This window comes from Paroedura picta, chromosome 6, assembly GCF_049243985.1.
Source record: "Paroedura picta isolate Pp20150507F chromosome 6, Ppicta_v3.0, whole genome shotgun sequence".
NCBI classification, from domain to species: domain Eukaryota; kingdom Metazoa; phylum Chordata; class Lepidosauria; order Squamata; family Gekkonidae; genus Paroedura; species Paroedura picta.
The window spans coordinates 69,838,913-69,857,500 of NC_135374.1; the positions used below are offsets into that span (position 1 = coordinate 69,838,913).

At 39.8% G+C, this 18,588-nt stretch overlaps 1 protein-coding gene and 1 long non-coding RNA gene across 32 annotated transcripts in view; one reads left to right on the forward strand and one right to left on the reverse strand.

Moving 5' to 3' along the window:
* Positions 1-18,588, forward strand: part of DMD (dystrophin) — a 1,311,735-nt gene that overhangs the window by 1,117,719 nt on the left and 175,428 nt on the right. The gene's annotated exons all lie outside the window — the stretch shown is intronic.
* The window catches only part of LOC143840047 (uncharacterized), an 80,649-nt gene that overhangs the window by 2,994 nt on the left and 59,067 nt on the right, over positions 1-18,588 (reverse strand). Inside the window, exon 1 of one of the 13 annotated variants that reach the window (XR_013231993.1) lies at positions 829-1,032. The exons of the other annotated variants lie outside the window; for them this stretch is intronic. This is a non-coding gene — a long non-coding RNA (uncharacterized LOC143840047). Of the gene's footprint in view, positions 1-828; positions 1,033-18,588 lie in introns of those variants that run through there. 13 annotated transcript variants of the gene reach the window in all.

The window sequence follows — 18,588 nt, forward strand, 5'->3', positions numbered from 1 at the left end:
CACCCCCATGAACCACCTGGTGGCCTTCAGCTGTAAGCAGCTGCTGCCAGCAATCTCTGTTATACTGATCACAGGGTGGCCTGGGGCCTCTGCCATACATGGAGTTCTCATTCCCACATTAGATAATCCAAGGGCCTTCATCCTAGGGTGGCTGCTGCCCCATGGGTGTGGTACAGCTTGCTGATATCTCTAGCTTTAAATCCCAGCATCACCCACCATGGATTGCCTGATGGCCTTAGTTATTATGCATTGGCATCTCTAGCTTATGGAGCTTTGCTTGGCCTGAATCTCAATGAGACTTGAGCCACCTTCCTACATATTTATGCAGGTGGAGAGTTAGAATCATCATGCTGGCACTCGGCGGGACAGCCACCCTGAGTGGGTGTTAAGTGCTGAATGGGTGTTAAATGCTGAGCCGTGCCGCTGCCCGTGCCGCCCTCCTCCCCCGGCAGCGTGGCACTGGCTGCGCCCGGAGGGAACGGCTGCCAAAGCAGCCAAATCGCACAAGCTTATTCAGAACATGTTCGAACAGCCCCAAATCTGCAGTTTGTAAATATGGAATTAATTCCCAACAATAATGCATCAGACAGTTTCTATCATTGTATTATACCCCAAAGAGTAAAGCCAAGGGCCTGAATTCCTTCTGGATGATCAAGCAAAGTATGGTCAGAAGTATCTTATTTTCTTATACCTTATTTTTACTGTGCTAGGTGTGCTTGCTTGCCTGCCTGCCTGCTTGCTTCCTTGGTAGATAGATACTACCTTGGGTACAACCAAGAGTTAAACTAAAATAAACCATCCCAACTGCGATTCTGAGTATAATGTTACCTTTTCTTTTAGATTCATAGTCTTCTTCCAGTATTTTTCATTTTCATTAACATACTATTCCCCATTCAGATCCTCAGAGAAGAGTAAGGCAGGGAAAGTGCTGTACCCATCAAAACCAGGATTTTAGTGGTAGAAGCTCTGTGAATTACAACTTACTTCACCCTCAGGGTCAAATTCAGTGAGAATATAGTCAATGTCTGCATAAGAACATAAAAGCTCTGTGAAAAAATATGCCTCCAAAGTTTGTTTTCCAGTTCTAACTTTTGGAAGTAAAACTTCTTCCGAGATGTTCTGTACGGTTTTGGGCCAGATAAATCCTGTTGTCAGCATGAAGAGTCTGATCACACAGACTGAAATTTCTGCTGCTACTACTACTACCACTTCAGATATCATCATCAGTATTAGTATATTTAAATCATGATTGGAGTGGGAAAATGGCTGATTCTAGTACACTTCTATGGTACTGCCAACAACAAAGAAGTAAGGAAGAATCTGTGCAAATACTATCAGTTGACTTTAGCGAGCAAGCACAATTTTAAGGCAAGCCTGTTCCATAATGCTCATACATTGTGTGCAGCTGGTTCGAGAGTCTTTCCTTGACAATATGTCATCGGTTTGGCCATGATCTGAAGCCAGTGCAATACTTGCAGTGAGTGCAAGTTGCAAAGACCATTTTCCTTCTACTGCTCATCCTCAGTGACTTTCACCTCTTGCTGTCCCTATTCACTAACATTCTTAATAGGTTATCCATCTTCCTACCTTCTTCACTGCAGTATTCCCTGCTGTTTAAGCTACATTATTGGTTCCTGGTCCTTTTTCCCTTTTCCTGTTCTTACTGGCCTTATGGATAACTTAAGATGTTAATCTGCTGTTAGACTGCTACAGAAAAAAATGGGCCTTCATTTTTAAATATTCTTAAATATTTTAATTGCCTAAGCATTCATGAGCAAGAGCCCATTTTATCAGATACAGAAACAATCTGACATTTATCTTATGAAGTAGGTGTGGCCCACAAAAGCTTACTGACATGCTAAAGAATGTAGTAATTCAATTCCATATATACTACGTAGAAACATTTATGATCAACAGCTGTATGGTCTGTAGCCATTTGGCATGATGTTTTAATTAAGTTTATCACGGCAGATTCATAGTGGGAAATGCAGGAGGAGATATGAGCAGCTGTAGCATGTAGATGACAGGCCTATAAAATTACTAGATTTTGAATTCCATGTATTACTGCTGTCACAAATTCAATTTATCCAGTTTTCTGGATAATTTCATATTTAAATGCTCGCAGTGACTATCAAAGGAAGGATGGGTTCTTATAAATTTTAAGATGAAATTATGTATTTCCAGACTTGTATATTTTGAAATGCTCTGAGAGACCCAATGAGATGTTGTGGCTAAGTGTTAAAGTACGATCCAGAAAACACAGAAACATGGCAGACGTTGATCTGGTTATACACAGGGTCTAAATTAAGTAGTTAAATATATATATATATATATATATATATATATATATATATATATATATATATATATATATATATATATATATATATATATATATATATATATATATATATATATATATATATATATATATATATATATATATATATATATATATTAGAAGTATTAATATTGCAGCTACATACAAGTGTGTTAAAGGTAAAGGTGAAGGTATCCCCTGTGCAAGCACCGAGTCATGTCTGACCCTTGGGGTGATACCCTCTAGCATTTTCTTGGCAGACTCAATACAGGGTGGTTTGCCATTCCCTTCCCCAGTCATTGCCATGAGATTATTCATCCCTTTAAGCCTAAGGAACAGATTCTACATTTTGGGTATATGCTGAAATGTCTTGTAGATCCCCCATCCTTTTAGCACAATGACTCCAGAGTAGGGTTGGACGCTTTGGCGTCTGAAGCAGCCATTTGCGCCCGAAGCAGCCAGCACCGTGGTGTGGGGGGGAGGGGAGATGTGGCACGCCAGCCGGCACACACACACAGGCACAGAGCTCTGCACCCGCATGTGTGCGACGACCAGCATACCAGCACCCACTCCTCCCCTTCCCCCCTCCCCGTGCCACGGCGCTGGCTGCTTTGGATGCAAACGGCTGCTTTGGATGCCAAAGCACCCAACCCTACTCTAGAGCTGTCAAGCCACCTGACACCATATCCTGTCACCCATCACCTCTGGAATCAGTAATGGGAGAAAATGAAGAAAAACAAGTCCTTGTTCTAGGAATCACTAGAAATTCTATGATAAAAACTTTGTGTATTAGATAAGGCCTTTTCCCCCCCATTTTGTCCCAAGATGCTGTTCCTCACACTGACAGACATTCCTTTGGTTGCCAAGCACTGCCTGGCAATGATACCTAAGTATTTTTAAAAAATATTGAAGGATAAGACCATATAAATACAAATATTTTAACCCTTTCAAATATGGAGAATATCAGTTTGACTATAATTAGGTTTTTTCCCCATGTAATCAGCAAAAAATACAATACACAGGCCTTAAAGCTAATGAGGCTTAACATAAAACATAAAGCTGGTATATGGCCTTTTCTGAAAAATTTAAATTAGATTCCACTTCATTCTGACTGTATAATTGGTTTTATAAATCCCCGAGGACAATATGAGAGACTGGTTTTGCTTACATAACTAAGTTGAATTGTCTGCTAAGAATTTTATATGATCTTGACTTAGTGTTCATCACAGAAATTTTATTTAGCTTGACTTCAGTAACCATCAATTGTATTTTAAAACATTGAGTGTGTATGTAACATTTGCTGTTGCAAACTTTATAAAATTATGCACAGAGGGAGCTAGAATTTGAAACAGTGACACTTTATCATTGACAATGTATTTCTTACATAATAGAAAAATGGCTGTTGCTATGTTTCCTCCAGTACTCCCCCATTATGACAATTTAGAAAACCTAACTTCCTGCTTATTATTATCATTATGGCATTGTGATAAGTTAATGACATAGTTTGTGTTATGTCATTGTCCAGATTATACCAAAGTCAGTTCTATCTGATTCAGTTGAATCTGATGGACTGTTTTTAGCTGGACTGTAGGTAGGGTGGGACTAGACAGTCCATTATCTCATTTAGAATACATATTCTCTCCACTTCTTCTATTACTTTAAAAAATAATTTTAATTTGTTGTGTCAGCTTCATTTACAGAATGAGAAAACTGATGGGAAATGAATTTTTAAAAATCAGGGACTGCTTCCCTCCGATCCAGTCACTGGTGCTGATATTCTTGTTACATGACACATCTGGGTCTCTGTAGATTTTATGTTTTTGTTTGCCTCAAAAGTGATTTTTAGTATTATTCATTTCAGCATGCTGATAAAATCTCCTTTTAGCTATTATGGTGTTTTCCACATGGTGAGAAGCTTGTGTAGTTTCCACATTACTGCTTCAGCTGCTAATATACCATAGTGGCAACAATGTTTTCACACATCATGGTATTTTTTAAAATATTTTATTTAAATCATCAATTGAATGTTGATATATATTCTCTTATGTATCAGATTATCCGCGATTTCTAGCTTTCATTTTTTTAAATCTATCTTCTTTAGTTGTGGAGACATGCCTTTTTCATTATATCTCCACAATGAGAGGGGCCAGAAACTTACTTTAAGAAAAAGGGCTGAGAATTCAGGAAACCTGATATAACAGTGTTTCAACTATAAACAGTGTTTATACTATTAAATTGCCAACTTTTTAACAAAAGTCCCAGTAACAAGGAGATAAAATGGCTAATGCAGGTGAAATGGCTGCCTTGGGTCTGGGAAAATATGAACTTTTACACCCACATAGTAGCCATCCAGGTTTTCCCAGTGTTTTTGAGCAAAGCAAATTTGGGGAAGATCAGGGAAAAGCTGGGGAAATTCTGCAAAGTGCATGAATGCATGACAATACTGTGTTGAAGCAGACTAGCAGCATCAAATCCAGGGCAAACTCCAGGGCCCTCAAACTACCGCACCATTGCACTCATTTCTCATGCTAGCAAAGTTATGCTCAAAATCCTACGAGCTAGGCTCCAGCAGTATGTGGACTGAGAACTTCCAGAAATACAGGCAGGATTTCGAAGAGGCAGAGGAACTAGAGATCAAATTGCCAACATACGCTGGATCATGGAGACAGCTAGGGAGTTCCAGAAGAATATCTACTTCTGCTTCATTGACTATGCTAAAGCCTTTGATTGTGTGGATCACAACAAATTGTGGCAAGTTCTTAAAGAGATGGGAATACCAGAGAATCTTATCTGTCTCTTGAAAAACCTATATACAGGTCAAGAAGCAGCAGTGAGAACCGAGCATGGAATCACTGATTGGTTCAAAATTGAGAAAGGAGTTTGGCAAGGCTGTATACTGTCACCTTGCCTATTTAACTTGTATGCGGAGCACATCATGAGAAAGGCGGGATTAGAGGAGTCACAAATTGGGATCAAGATTGCAGGGAGAAATATCAACAACCTCAGATATGCAGATGATACCATTCTAATGGCAGAAAGTTAAGAGGAACTAAAGAGCCTGTTGATGCAGGTGAAGGAGGAGACTGAGAAAGTTGGCTTGAAACTCAACATCAAGAAAACAAAGATCATGGTATCCGGCCCTCTCAATTACTGGCAAATAGATGGGGAAGAAATGGAGATAATGACAGATTTTATTTTCCTGGGCCCCAAGATCACTGCAGATAGGGACTGCAGCAAATAAATTAAAAGATGCTTGCTCCTGGGGAGGAAATTGAGGCTTTTGGTGCTGGAGAAGACTCTTGCGAGTCCCTTGGACTGCAAGGCGAACAAACCGGTCAGTCCTAGAGGAGATCAGCCCTGACTGCTCCTTAGAAGGCCAGATCCTAAAGATGAAATTCAAATACTTTGACCACCTCATGAGAAGGAAGGACTCCCTGGAGAAGAGTCTAATGCTGGGAGCGATTGAGGGCAAAAGAAGAAGGGGACGACAGAGAATGAGGTGGCTGGATGGAATCACTGAAGCAGTCGGTGCAAACTTAAATGGACTCCGGGGAATGGTAGAGGACAGGAAGGCCTGGAGGATCATTGTCCATGGGGTCGCAGTGGGTCAGACACGACTTTGCACCTAACAACAACAACAACATATTTAAAGGAGCAGAAAATCTCCAGTTGAACCAATCAGGACCCAGGAGGATATTTTCTGAAATATCGGGAAGTTCATAATCCCATGTTAACTCCTACAATGTCCCCTGTGAGATACTCTTCATACACTGTTGAATCATGCACTCTACTGACCTTGCATGTTACAACAGTTTCCTCCTAAGTATTAATCATTCATTTTCAGTTAGTGCAACAATGATATTACAAGGTTTAAGTTCTTATATTTTCCTTTGATGAGTCATTAAAGAAGGCCACAGTCCTCAATATGGAAGACCTGAACAGGGGTATTAACATTTGGGAGGTTATCCATTAGGGTCGCCATTGATTAAAAGTGCCACACAAAACATTTTTCCCCCTCAGATATTTTGTCATTTGTCAGTCAGTTGAAAATCAACTTGCATAATTAATGTCAGTATAATCATAAAAACAAATCTATTTATGATGCTACTTTTATCATACATGTTCTCCAAGGATTGTATAAATCCTATTAAAACCTCCTAGCTTATGCATTTTCTTACATTCACCTTTGAGAAAAACTGAGATGCATCTAGGTAACTTCCAGAATTTTAATTATATCTGTATCAGATGAGCAGCAGAAATATACAAGTGTTTTTTTGAGAGATTTAATTTTAGATAGCAGCTTAATTAATAGCATTTGGAAAAACTAGTGCAACTTTAATTAAATGTCTTTGCATTAATTTAGTCATTTAATTGAAAATGCAATGGGATAGTCCCTACAATTTATCACCATTGCTATTTAAAGAAGAGATTTGTACATTTTTGTCAGTTGCATTATATATTTCATGCTAATTTTTTGTGAAATTATATATATATTTATAAAATGAACTGTTTGCAAACTTGTAAATCACATGTTCGTAAAGTCACCTTGTCAAGACTCAAACTTAGACCCCTCCGAGCTTCTGTCCCTCTGACAGGTCAGCAGAGTTCAAACCTGTGAGACCTTGAGGCTATGTGTGCATAAGAAACCATACTTTTTTAACGGTTTAGAAAAACATTTATAAAACAAAAAAGGAATATCTTTAGAGAAAATAGTCTATTGAATCAAGAAGTTTAAAAACAATAAAACAGTGTCCTATCTAGACACTGACACCTGACTTCACAAGATACAGTCATAAAATTCCAGAGACAAAGCCCAAAGATTCAAATGTTTTCTATGATCTAGCATAGCCTGTATTTCAATCTCTTACAAAATCATGCAGTCACTCGCCTTCCTAAATAACCAATTTAGTTTTATCCTCAACACTTTAGCATTAGGTGACAATCCAGTCAGGAGTCAGATCCATGGGAACTCTCTAGAACTCTTTCAACTTTTTTACCATTGAAGAACACCTGATATATTCTTCAGACTTCTAGATATCCCAAAAGCAGCATGATTGTGCAGAATATAGTTGGGAAGCATAGCTGTGTACATGTCCATCTGGGCCCCCTCCCTTTCCCACACCATTCAGGCCCATCATTGACTATTTGGGGAGGGATCAGGTTGATATGACCATGTATGGTCACCCAATGAATTTATAACAATTTAAAATATATATATAAAAATGTAATTAACTCCCTTTCAGGGCCATCAAGAAACCCAGGGTTTTATGAAATCCTGCTTGAGGAAGCCTGCTCTAGAATATTACATCACCATTTCAGCTTCCCCCCACCCCCCATCTACTGGACAGCTGATGTCAAGAAAACAAAGCTAATTGGTGCTTTCTTGGCTGTAGCCTTAAAACAGATAAAGCCCTGTAAATGGAATGAATAAATTAGAGGCACCTGCAGAGCTGGAATAGATCTTCCAATATTTGCATTAACCCTTCAGAGGAAATAGAATGCTTCGCTCTGTGGGTATGAATCTGCTGGTTGTCCTGGGCCTCAGGGACATTTGCCTGACCTTGACCAGGGCCATGGCATTTTCCGCCCTGGCCCCAACCTGGTGGAATGAGCTCCGGGAAGAGCTGAGGGCCCTGCCAGAGTTGTCAGCTTTCTGCAGGACCTGCAAGATGGAGCTCTTCCACCAAGCGTATGGTTGAGGCCAGGTTGTGGGCCCGGTGTTACCATCTGGGGATCCCATAGTGTCAGTGAGATCAGGACCCTCACTCCTAATGAAAAAGGTCCTTGACTGTAAACTGGACAAGGGGGTGTGGGAGTGGAACTATAATGTACTGCCATTTTTTAATGTTTCAATGTGTTAAGATAATTTTAGGGGTTGCATTGTTTTATCGTTTTATTGTTTTATTGTAAACCTCTGCAAGTTTCTTTGAGAATGGCGGTATATAAGTCCAAAAATACATAAAAATAAATAAAAATAAAAATACCCTGAGAGTATTATGGAAACTGAGATGGGCCATCCAGTTTAGACAGTTTGATTCACAGATTTTTATTGCACTGCGAGAATTTATGATGCCAATTAAAGATCAAATAAGTGGTATTGCATCAGTAATTTCTCCCTTATGCTCCCTTTCAAAATGAAAAGCTCTCCTTTCAAATATCCATGCCTATTAACTATCCACAGACTCCATCGTCAACCCCATCCTTCATAGTTCACTAATTTGTTTCCTTTTATGTGTGCTGTCTTCCTCATGACCCAAAGACCACTTTCTCATCATCTTTGCTATTTCTCCTATTTTCATTCACATCAGGTCTTCAGATACATTATGCCATTACTTACATGAAAGACAGTTTGCTTTATAAAGAAGCCATTTGCTTTTTCTTAGTTAAGAAAATTACCTTAAGAAAAGCAAAGTCTATGTATGTGTATAATGTAATATTTAGGTACAAAAAATATAAAATGTACTAGCCTTCTTTGAACTACCCTGAGTACTACATTGAACTGCCCTGAGTACGGCTTTCTCTGACATTTGCATGCACAGGAGCATGCATTTCATTTCATTATTTCTATATTGGAACCATAACATTGAATTTTATTATTTCTTGTCTTGTCTTGAAAGACCATTGAAAGGCATTTCATGTCTGCAAACACGTGTTCCTTCTTCTACGTCAGCTGTCAATGGGCTCTACTGAAATACTGCAAAGGTATAAATAAAATGAGAGGTGGATTACAAAAAACAAGGGGATGAGTCAGACACTGTGCCTGAAAGCAGGAGGATCTGCAATCTTCCTTCCTCGAACTAGCCTCATTAATTTAAATGGCATATACTTCTTAATAGACCAGTTTAAGACTAAACTCTTAGTACCAAAGGACTGGAATGCATCCCCACAGTAGCACCCCCTGCCCTACACACAGACAGTAGAATTATGGCTTCTGGGATTGGAATGAGTGCATTACTCGGAGTGCTTTGGCCTCCCATTCCACCCTCTAAGGAGGTCTGCAAATATATAAGCCCCTTTTAAATTCAATGGAATTACTCCCAGGGAATAGGATTGCATCCTCGTTCTACTTACAGACACCATATTACACTCATTCTCATGTTCACTTGATCAGTTTATTGTTCCAATGGAAACTATAATCTTTATATATGCATCTTAGAAGCACCAGATAAGTGCTGCCAAAGTACAAATAAAATGTGGAATTGGTCACAAGTAGTATCTGCAAGTAAAATGAACTGCAAGTATTTTTCCTGTAAATAAACACTGGGTATACTATGTCCGTATCTTCCTGCTGATTTATGCCCTTCGTATGCTAGTAACATATGGCTGTTATTGACAAGGTGACTGGGGGAATGTACCCTCAGTGATGTCTCTGTACCCCCTGTGATGTCTTGATCTGGTGTGCCATTTCAATGTATGATTAAATTATTTATTTATACTTATTTAAGATTTATATCCCACATTTCTGATCTTAGAAGGACTGTCATGATGGCTAATAATTTTAAACATACATGATAAATTGCATTATAAGCATTAAAACAAACCCCTCTCTCAAACATACCTCACTGAAACAACTTTAAATAGAGATGAAAAACAGCGGTGGTTCACAGAATCAAACATTAAAATACAATACAAGCCCATAAAACCCCAGTTTACAATAAAACAAGCAAGTAGTCAAAAACACCAATAATCTATCCCATCCCACCTCATTCAGATGGTTCAGATGGAGGCCAAGTCTTCTTCCACTAGGAGTGAGTGAGTGCAGGTCTAATAGACTCTAGTAGACTTTGATAGACTTTGGGAAGGGATCCTTGATGGAAACACCAGGAGTCTACCCTGGCCTCAACCAAATGCCTGGTGGAAGAGCTTCATCTTGGAGGCCCTGATGAAAGCTGACAATTCCGACAGGGCCAGGTGAATATCCCTGGGGCCTGGGACGACCAGTAAATTCATACCCACAGAGCGAAGGGCCCTGCAGGGGGCATAAGCAACAAAATGGTCCTGCAGGTAAGTAGGATCCAAGCCATGCATGGCCTTAAAGGTTAATACCAAAACCTTGAACTTGACCCGGAAACAGACCAGTGCAGATGGCAAAACACCAGCTGAATATGGGCCCTCCAAGGTGTCCTAGTGAGGCAGCCATGTTTTGTACCAGCTGTAACTTCCGGATCAGAGTCAAGGGCAGGCCCACAAAGTGAGTTACAGTAGTCTAGAAGTTACCGTTGCATGGATCAGTGTGGCCAAGTGATCTGAGGAAAGTTAGGGCACTAGTAACTGGGACTGGCAAAGATGGAAAAATGCCATCCTGGCTACTTTAGTGACCTATGCCTCCATAGAAAGGGATCAAAGTGACCTATGCCTCCAAAGAAAGGCATCAAAGTTCACTCCCAAATTCCTGACAACAGGTGCAGATGTTAATTGCACACCATCCAGGCATGAGAGGCAGGCTTCCTGATCCTGCCCTATTCTTCCCAGCCACAGGAGGGGTTGAGTTACAGATGACTCTGCCTGAACCATCAAGCCACTGCTTCCAAACAACTGGCAAATGTATCCGGGGGGGGGGAGTCTGGCCGGCCATCTTTTAGGATGACATCCCAGGCCATAGCCCCGGACCAGCTGGGGTAGAGGGCGCATATAGATGTTAAAAAGTGTGGGGGAGAGTATCGTCCCCTGCGGAACTCCACAAGGGAGCTCACAAGGTTCTGACAATTCCTCCCCCACAGCAACCCTCTGTGTCCGGTTCCGGAAAAAGGAGATTAGCCATTGAACTGCTGTCCCTCTAATCCTGGCCCTGGCAAGGCGGTTTATCAATAACTCGTCGTTGATCGCATCAAATGCGGCTGACAGATCTAAAAGAGAATGGCAGAACCGCCCTGATCCAGCTGGTGCTGGATATCATCCGTCAGGGCAACCAATGCAGTCTCCACCCCGTGGCCAGGACGGAAGCCAGACTGGTATGGGTCAATGGTTCGAATGCATATAAAGCCATTAAAATACATACAAATGTAAAATATTAGATGGAAGGAGGGACTATTAAGAGAACACCATTTTCTTAAAGTCATCCACTTGCAAAAGACAGCAACAAAGGAGGACAAATTAATCTCTCTGGGTACACCATTCAAGAACTTTCCTGCAATGACCAAAATTGACATTTCCCAGTTTTCTACCTGCCTAATCTCATTCTGTGGTGGCATCTGAAGCAAAGCCTTTGAAGATTACCATAATGGTCAGGCAGGTTCATAAAGGATTAGGCAGTTCTTCAGGTCTGATGATACAAACCATACAGGGCTTTGAGTTAAGGTGACCAGATTGTCCCACTTTTGGAGGGACATCTGGGGGTACCTGGCAAATTGTACTTATGTTGAAATTAAAAATACATATATTACAATACTATTTTTGCGTTCTATGCGTTCTATGAAACTTGGTTGCTTCTAAAATTTAATGTACGCATATTAGTTACCTCTTAATAGATTCTGAGATCTGAGTAATGAATTTATCTTGCTTGCAACACAATTTTGTGCTCTTTTTAACCCTTCTAATCAAGGCCTATTGTTGTGAGACTCAAATCCATTTTTTGTGGGTGGATGGGTAAACATGCAAGACTAACCTATCTACATATCTTCTCACAATACACTTTGGAGTTAATTGTGTGATGTACAAGATTTGCTTTTCCTAAATCTGCTGCCAATCAGTTTCATGAGTGATTCTGAATTCCGGCATTTTAAGAAAGTTTCTTTTTCTCTTAACCATGTATACTTTGATAGCCTCCCCCCCCCCCTTTTAGTGGTACTTTTTCTGAGCTATCATCATTCCTCATTAGAAAAATTGCTCCAGTTCCTTGATAATTTTGGTTGCCATTGGTTGCCTTTTAAATGGAATTTTAGGCATTGAAAATGTGAGAGAGTATGAATTATTGACAAGGAGGGTACAACTGATTTTTTAAATTTCAAAACTGCTTGTACTTCATTGTACTTTGCAGAAATTGTTCAATAAAATATTGAATTTTAATAATTGTTTTCATTCTGCAAGACTGAACCAGGAAAGGCCCAAGTGCAAAAGACTGTCGCATGGATCAAAATTGGAAGGAATAACCCAGACAAATACGGAGATACAGCTGGCAGGCCTGGCATTGATGGGGAAATGCCAACTGTGTTACTATGAACACTTGTTTATCAAATGATAGCACAGAGTCCAATCACATCCTGAGACTCTTTACAGAGTGTCAGGCAAAGCAGCCCCAATCCCTCTTCCCAAGGTTTAATATGTGCTTTGTCAAATTAGTTTCTTTTCACAGGTTTTCCTAATTGGGTCTAGTTGCCCATAGATCTCTTATCATCTTCATGGACAGAATATGGTATGAGATAATTGGCTATGTGAAAACCAGAGAGATTCAGAATTTGAGCAGTGAGGTCATTTTACAGAGGATTCTAACAGGAACATATTCTAATTGGTACATTGTCATCATCTGACCCAAGTAGGCCAAAAACTAAAATTGGCCTAAGAATTTCAGAAATAAGTGGCTGGCTTGGATCTTCATAGGCCTATATCTATGGACTGCTGTAGCTATGTAGAGAAAACACTTAATCTGCCATCTACAACTGTGGCTTGCAAAAAGTAAGCTAGCTTTTCTTATTTTCTGTGTTGCTTGTTTTAGAATTTTGTGCTGTGACTACACTCATATACATATATATATAATTCTAGTTATTTGCATACTCTTTCTCTTGGAACCTGTGGGACTGAGGTCAGAACTCCTTGACACAGCTGAACACCATGAAGTCTTGAGATTGACCTTGCATATATCATCTCAGTCTTTCCCAGCCACATGATATCCATTTTGGATGGATTCAACTTCAGCCAGCTCCCACTTGCCAATTGGACTATGACATTCAAGCACTGAGATAATGGCAAGAGCCCTGCCACTGGCTGTTTATCCAACACGAGGAAGAGCTGAGTGTCATCAGCATAATGATGACACATAACTCCAAACCTCCTTATGGTCTCAGCAAGGGGATACATATGGAAAATAACACTACAGAGGAGATTAAACCCTGTGAGATCCTACAATTCATGCTTACCTGGAAAGACTTCTCCTACCCAATAGAAAAGCCTCTTGTGGCACAGGGTGGTAAGGCAGCCGACATGCTATCTGAAGCTGGCTGCCCATGAGGCTGGGAGTTCAATCCCAGCAGCCGGCTCAAGGTTGACTCAGCCTTCCATCTTTCTGAGGTGGGTAAAATGAGTTCCCAGTTTGCTGGGGGGTAAAACGGTAATGACTGGGGAAGGGAATGGCAAACCACCCTGTATTGAGTCTGCCAAGAAAACGCTAGAGGGCTCCACGTGCCCTCAGACATGACTCGGTGCTTGCTCAGGGGATACCTTTACCTTTACCCAATAGAAACCCTCTGAAAGCATCCCTGGAGGAATGAAGACAACCAACTAAGGGCAGTGCCCTTCACCCTCAGAGAGACAAGGAGACTAATCAGGACCAAAAGGTCAACTATACTGAAGACTGCTGATAGATACAGAAGGATCAAGAGCATTGCCATGCCTTTATGCAAATGTCCCAAAGCCAGGGCTGAAGCCCAATGAAAAGGGTCCAGGGCAGATGACTCATCCAATAAAGTACTAGCATTTGAGGACATCCAGTGAAACTGATGAGCAATAGGTTCCAGATGGACAGAGAGTGATTCAAATGTGAAATTTGCTGATGGAGGATGTAGTGATGGTCACAGGCACAGACAGCTTTAAAAGGGGACTAGGAAGTTTCATGGAGGATAGATCTATCAGTGCTTAATAGCCATAGTGACTAAAGGGAACCTCCATGCTTAGAGTCAACCTCTGAATCCTAGTGCCAGGAGGTAGCATCAGGAGAAGGGCTTAGCTTCTATGTTCTTGGCCCTCTAGAGCAGGGGTAGTCTAACTGTGGCCCTCCAGATGTTGTCAGGGGCTCCTGGGAATTGTAATCCATGGACATCTGAGGGACCGCAGTTTGACTACCCCTGCTCTAGAGGAACTAGTTGGCTACTGTGTGAGAAGTGATGCTGAACTAGACTAGATGGACCACTGGTTTGAACCAGCAGGCCTCTTCTTGTGTTCTTATGCTGTATGTGTATAAATAAATGTGATTTGAGGGAGGGGATAGCAACACAGAAAAAAAAATTTAAAAAAATGTTTCATTGCTGCTGCAAAAATGGAGGAAAGGAAGAAAAAGGGGAAATGTATGAGAACAAATGACTCATATTACCATAATGATAAACTGACTCCCAAAAGGATTGTAAATAGTCTGTGCACCACAGATTGAGGTGGGAATAAAGCAAAGAGAATAGGCTTTCCATCTAAGGGTTTGAAGTGTTCTCCTAGTAAAGTATGTTATTCTCTTGTATTGATCTGCTTATATTCTTTTTTTGAAAGAATACATATAATGTAGACCATGAGCAGAATATATCACGGTAATAGAGAAGCCTTTTATGAATACAACACAGTAGAAGTCTGCAACCTTTTTGAGCCTAGGGCACCTTTGCATGAAGGGTGCAACTATAGAATGCCTGCTGAAACAGAGCCAACAACAAATGTCAAGGAGTGATATTATGCATAATCCAATAGTGAATCTTCAATATTTTAGCAGAAGCTCTGTTTAACATGACCATATTGTTTTAAAATATTTTCTTGCATAGGTGCAACTTAACTGAAATCACACAGTAACAATTCTTGTGCTGTGATTGCAGCTGCTGCTAAAGCAAGGTTTTTTAGACATTTGTACAATCAGATCTGCCATGGCCAGTCAGAAGTCTTGCTGGGCAAAAGCCTCATCTGTTCCCACTCATTTCCTTAAAAACGTGGCAGGCACCAAGAAAGGTGGCAGCAGATGCCATGTTGGGGAACTCCTGCACTAGAACAAGGTAGAATTTTTATGTAGCCTATTTTCCACCTCAATAAAAGATGTTGTAGCAAATACAGATTCATCTTGCTGAGGCAGTTTTGCAAGAAAAAGCATTTAGAAAACTGAAAGTGAACTGATAAGGCAGTTGTTGCTTGTGGTCCATTGATGTCTCATTCATTGCATTTATAAAAAGGCTTTTGTGAAAAGTTAATGAATAATGCGGTTTGTTGTGACTCCAGGACTCACATAAATATCGGTATGGTATAGGGTTAAGAAGAGCCTCTTGTGGTGCAGAGTGGTAAGGCAGCAGTCTGAAAGCTTTGCCCATGAGGCTGGGAGTTCAATCCCAGCAGCCAGCTCAAGGTTGACTCAGCCTTCCATCCTTCCGAGGTCGGTAAAATGAGTATCCAGCTTGCTGGGGGGTAAACGGTAATGACTGGGGAAGGGACTGGCAAACCACCCTGTATTGAGTCTGCCATGAAAACGCTGGAGGGCGTCACCCCAAGGGTCAGACATGACTCGGTGCTTGCACAGGGGATACCTTTACCTTTACCTTTTATAGGGCTAAGAGAGTGCCAGCCTAGGATCTGGAAGACTGGTTCAAATCCCTGCACAGTTTGCTCATTAGCCTGGCACAAGTAACTCAATGCAAGGTGCAAATATGTTGAACATTATTAATCTCTGTTGCAGGTTCATCATAACTATTTCATCATAGCTTCTACTTGGATATATTTATATGGTTTTCATGTTTTCAGGTCCCTGCTTATAGGTAGCTGTTTATGTTTTTAATCCACTAGCCCCCTTAATGAGGGGAGAAAGGCAAAATATAACTTTTGCATATAAATAATGACTGTCACCATATCCCTCCATCTTAGTCATGATCAGCATTGATTCCACTGTCACCATATCCCTCCATCTTAGTCATGATCAGCATTGATTCCACTGTGTTTTAAGCTACAAGAAAATAGAACAGAAGCTCCCAAGATTACAAACTTTAAAGAATAGAACAATTGTAATACCAGTCTACAAAACAGAGTAGATTTCTGAAATTAGTGTAAAAGGTTCCCAATACTAGCAGACATCCATCTAGCCAGTTGTAATATAGAATATATTAGGACCAGACATTAGCCCAGATGCATAGCATCTGTCTTCCATTCTTTAAATACATGCTTTCTGTTAATTTAGTGATTTTCCTGAAGTGTTTCATCCCATTTCTTTATTGAATTTTTAGGCAACATAATAAGTTTTTGCTATAATTGTTTTTTTGACATAATAAATGTCAGCAGTCAAAGTAGTATTTTGTTAACTCCATTGTAGTCAAGAGTTATAGCAAAGCAGGCAAGAGTATACCTTTGGCCTTACTTATTGCCCAGGAATACCAAAACTACTAGATACTGCAAATATATGTGCTTGGTACAGTAAAGCATAGTTGATTAATTATTTAATTAACATTCTGAAATACATAGTTACAGAAGTGTCATACATTTCATATATGCCAATTTACATATATATGTAGAATAAAAACAACTTTCCAATTGTAGCTCCAACTCTACTTCCACAATTCTTCCCCCACATTTCTCTTGTTTTAATAAAACTGAGTCATTCCAGAGCTACTATCACCAATAAACATAGCCTAAAATTGAAAATTTCAAATTACCAATGAAAGATTTAAAAAAAAGCAGTATTTGCTTAATTAGATAAGATCCAGTCCTACTCATACAGGAATATATGGCAAAATTCCCATCAGCTAGAGTGGAAATGAACTGCAGCAATAGACATTAAGTTGGATGAAACATTTTCCTCTGATTTCTCGGGTTGTGTGCCAAAGGCTTTGTTATGTTTCCTGATTTTTATTATATTTTACTCCCTTGTTTCATTTGAGGATTAACTAAAGGAATTCAGGCGCAATATATATATCCTAGTGGATTTTGAGATTACTGTTTCTGCAAGGGAAAAAGTCATCCTTAGTCAATTAGATTATTGGATCTTCACTACAGAATATTGTCTTGACCCTACAATCTTAAAAACTAAAATAATAGCTTAAAATGGCATGCAAACAATAATTAATGTCTCTCATACAAATTAAGGCAAGCATTTTCTTAAATATTCATTGCATATGTGTTAAGTTCTTACAGTTGGGGTATCTTTCAATGGCTCAGCCCTGTGCTGAAACTTCTGAAATGGTTATGTTTTATCAAGTCATATCAGTGGTTCAAAAGCACTTGGCATATATTTCCTTTCTAGTATCTTAAGCAGCACAATAAACATTTGGTTTTCACCCACTATGAGGCATGGCATCTCTCTTTCTTACTTTTCTGAAGTTCTTTCTCCTTGCATCCTTAGCTAGAAAAGTAATGAGCCAGTTCAGAAGTCTCCACTGAGGAGAAGGGGGTGCTTCAGAAACCACCAGGGAATATTGCCTTTAGTTCTACAAGAAGCATCCATTTGGAAATAACCTCATAACAGTAGAATATTGAATCAAGATTTTCCAACCTTTCATAATTCCATTTTTGGGTAGCAACCATGGCTATTTCTCAAAATTCTAAAACAGTGCATAGATAACATATATAATTATTATATAATGACCACCAACAATATATCTAATTCTCATCATGTATACATCTGTGCATACCTAACTCTGAAGTTTGGAGCCATGGAGCCATGCTTTACTCTCCAGTGTTTTGATGTTGTTTCTCATATTTGAGTAAATGCATTGTGGTTGGGGGCGTGACATCTCTCTTTCCTACTTGTCTGAGGTTCTTTCTCTTTGCATCCTTAGCTATCGGAGTAAAATCTGGTTCCTTTTAAGTGTCTGTATCTGGAATTCTGAGGTGGGGGGTATGTAAGAGTTCTGGGTACACAAGTATTTTCAATATATTATAGTAGTGTTCAGGGATTTATTTATTTATTTTTGGTTCAAAATGCCCTCTGCCTTTTACACAAAGTGTTTATCCCCCCATGGTTCCCATTATTTCAGTTCTCACTTGTGTGCTCTGAGCTTGCCCACATGCTGTGTGTCCTGTTTGAAATACAGGCATCCTGTGGTGTTGGAAGAGAGTTTTACAGATACGCAGAACAATCAAAAAGACAAATGAATGGGTTCCAGATCAAATCAAGCCTGAACTCTCCCTAGAAACTACAATGACTAAAATGAAGCTATTGTAGCCCACATGAGATGGCTTTAGTCAGTCAAGAAAACCATGGCCCTCAGTTTTCAGAATACAGCAAGACTATTAATAATTGAATATTTGGGAGGTTATTAATCATAGGATTGCCATAAGTCAGAGGAAATTTGATAGCACTTAACATACATATACGTGTTCACATTTTTTGGCATATTGAACGCTTCAGAATGAGTGCACAAATTTTTAAAAGGTATCCCTGTGAAGAA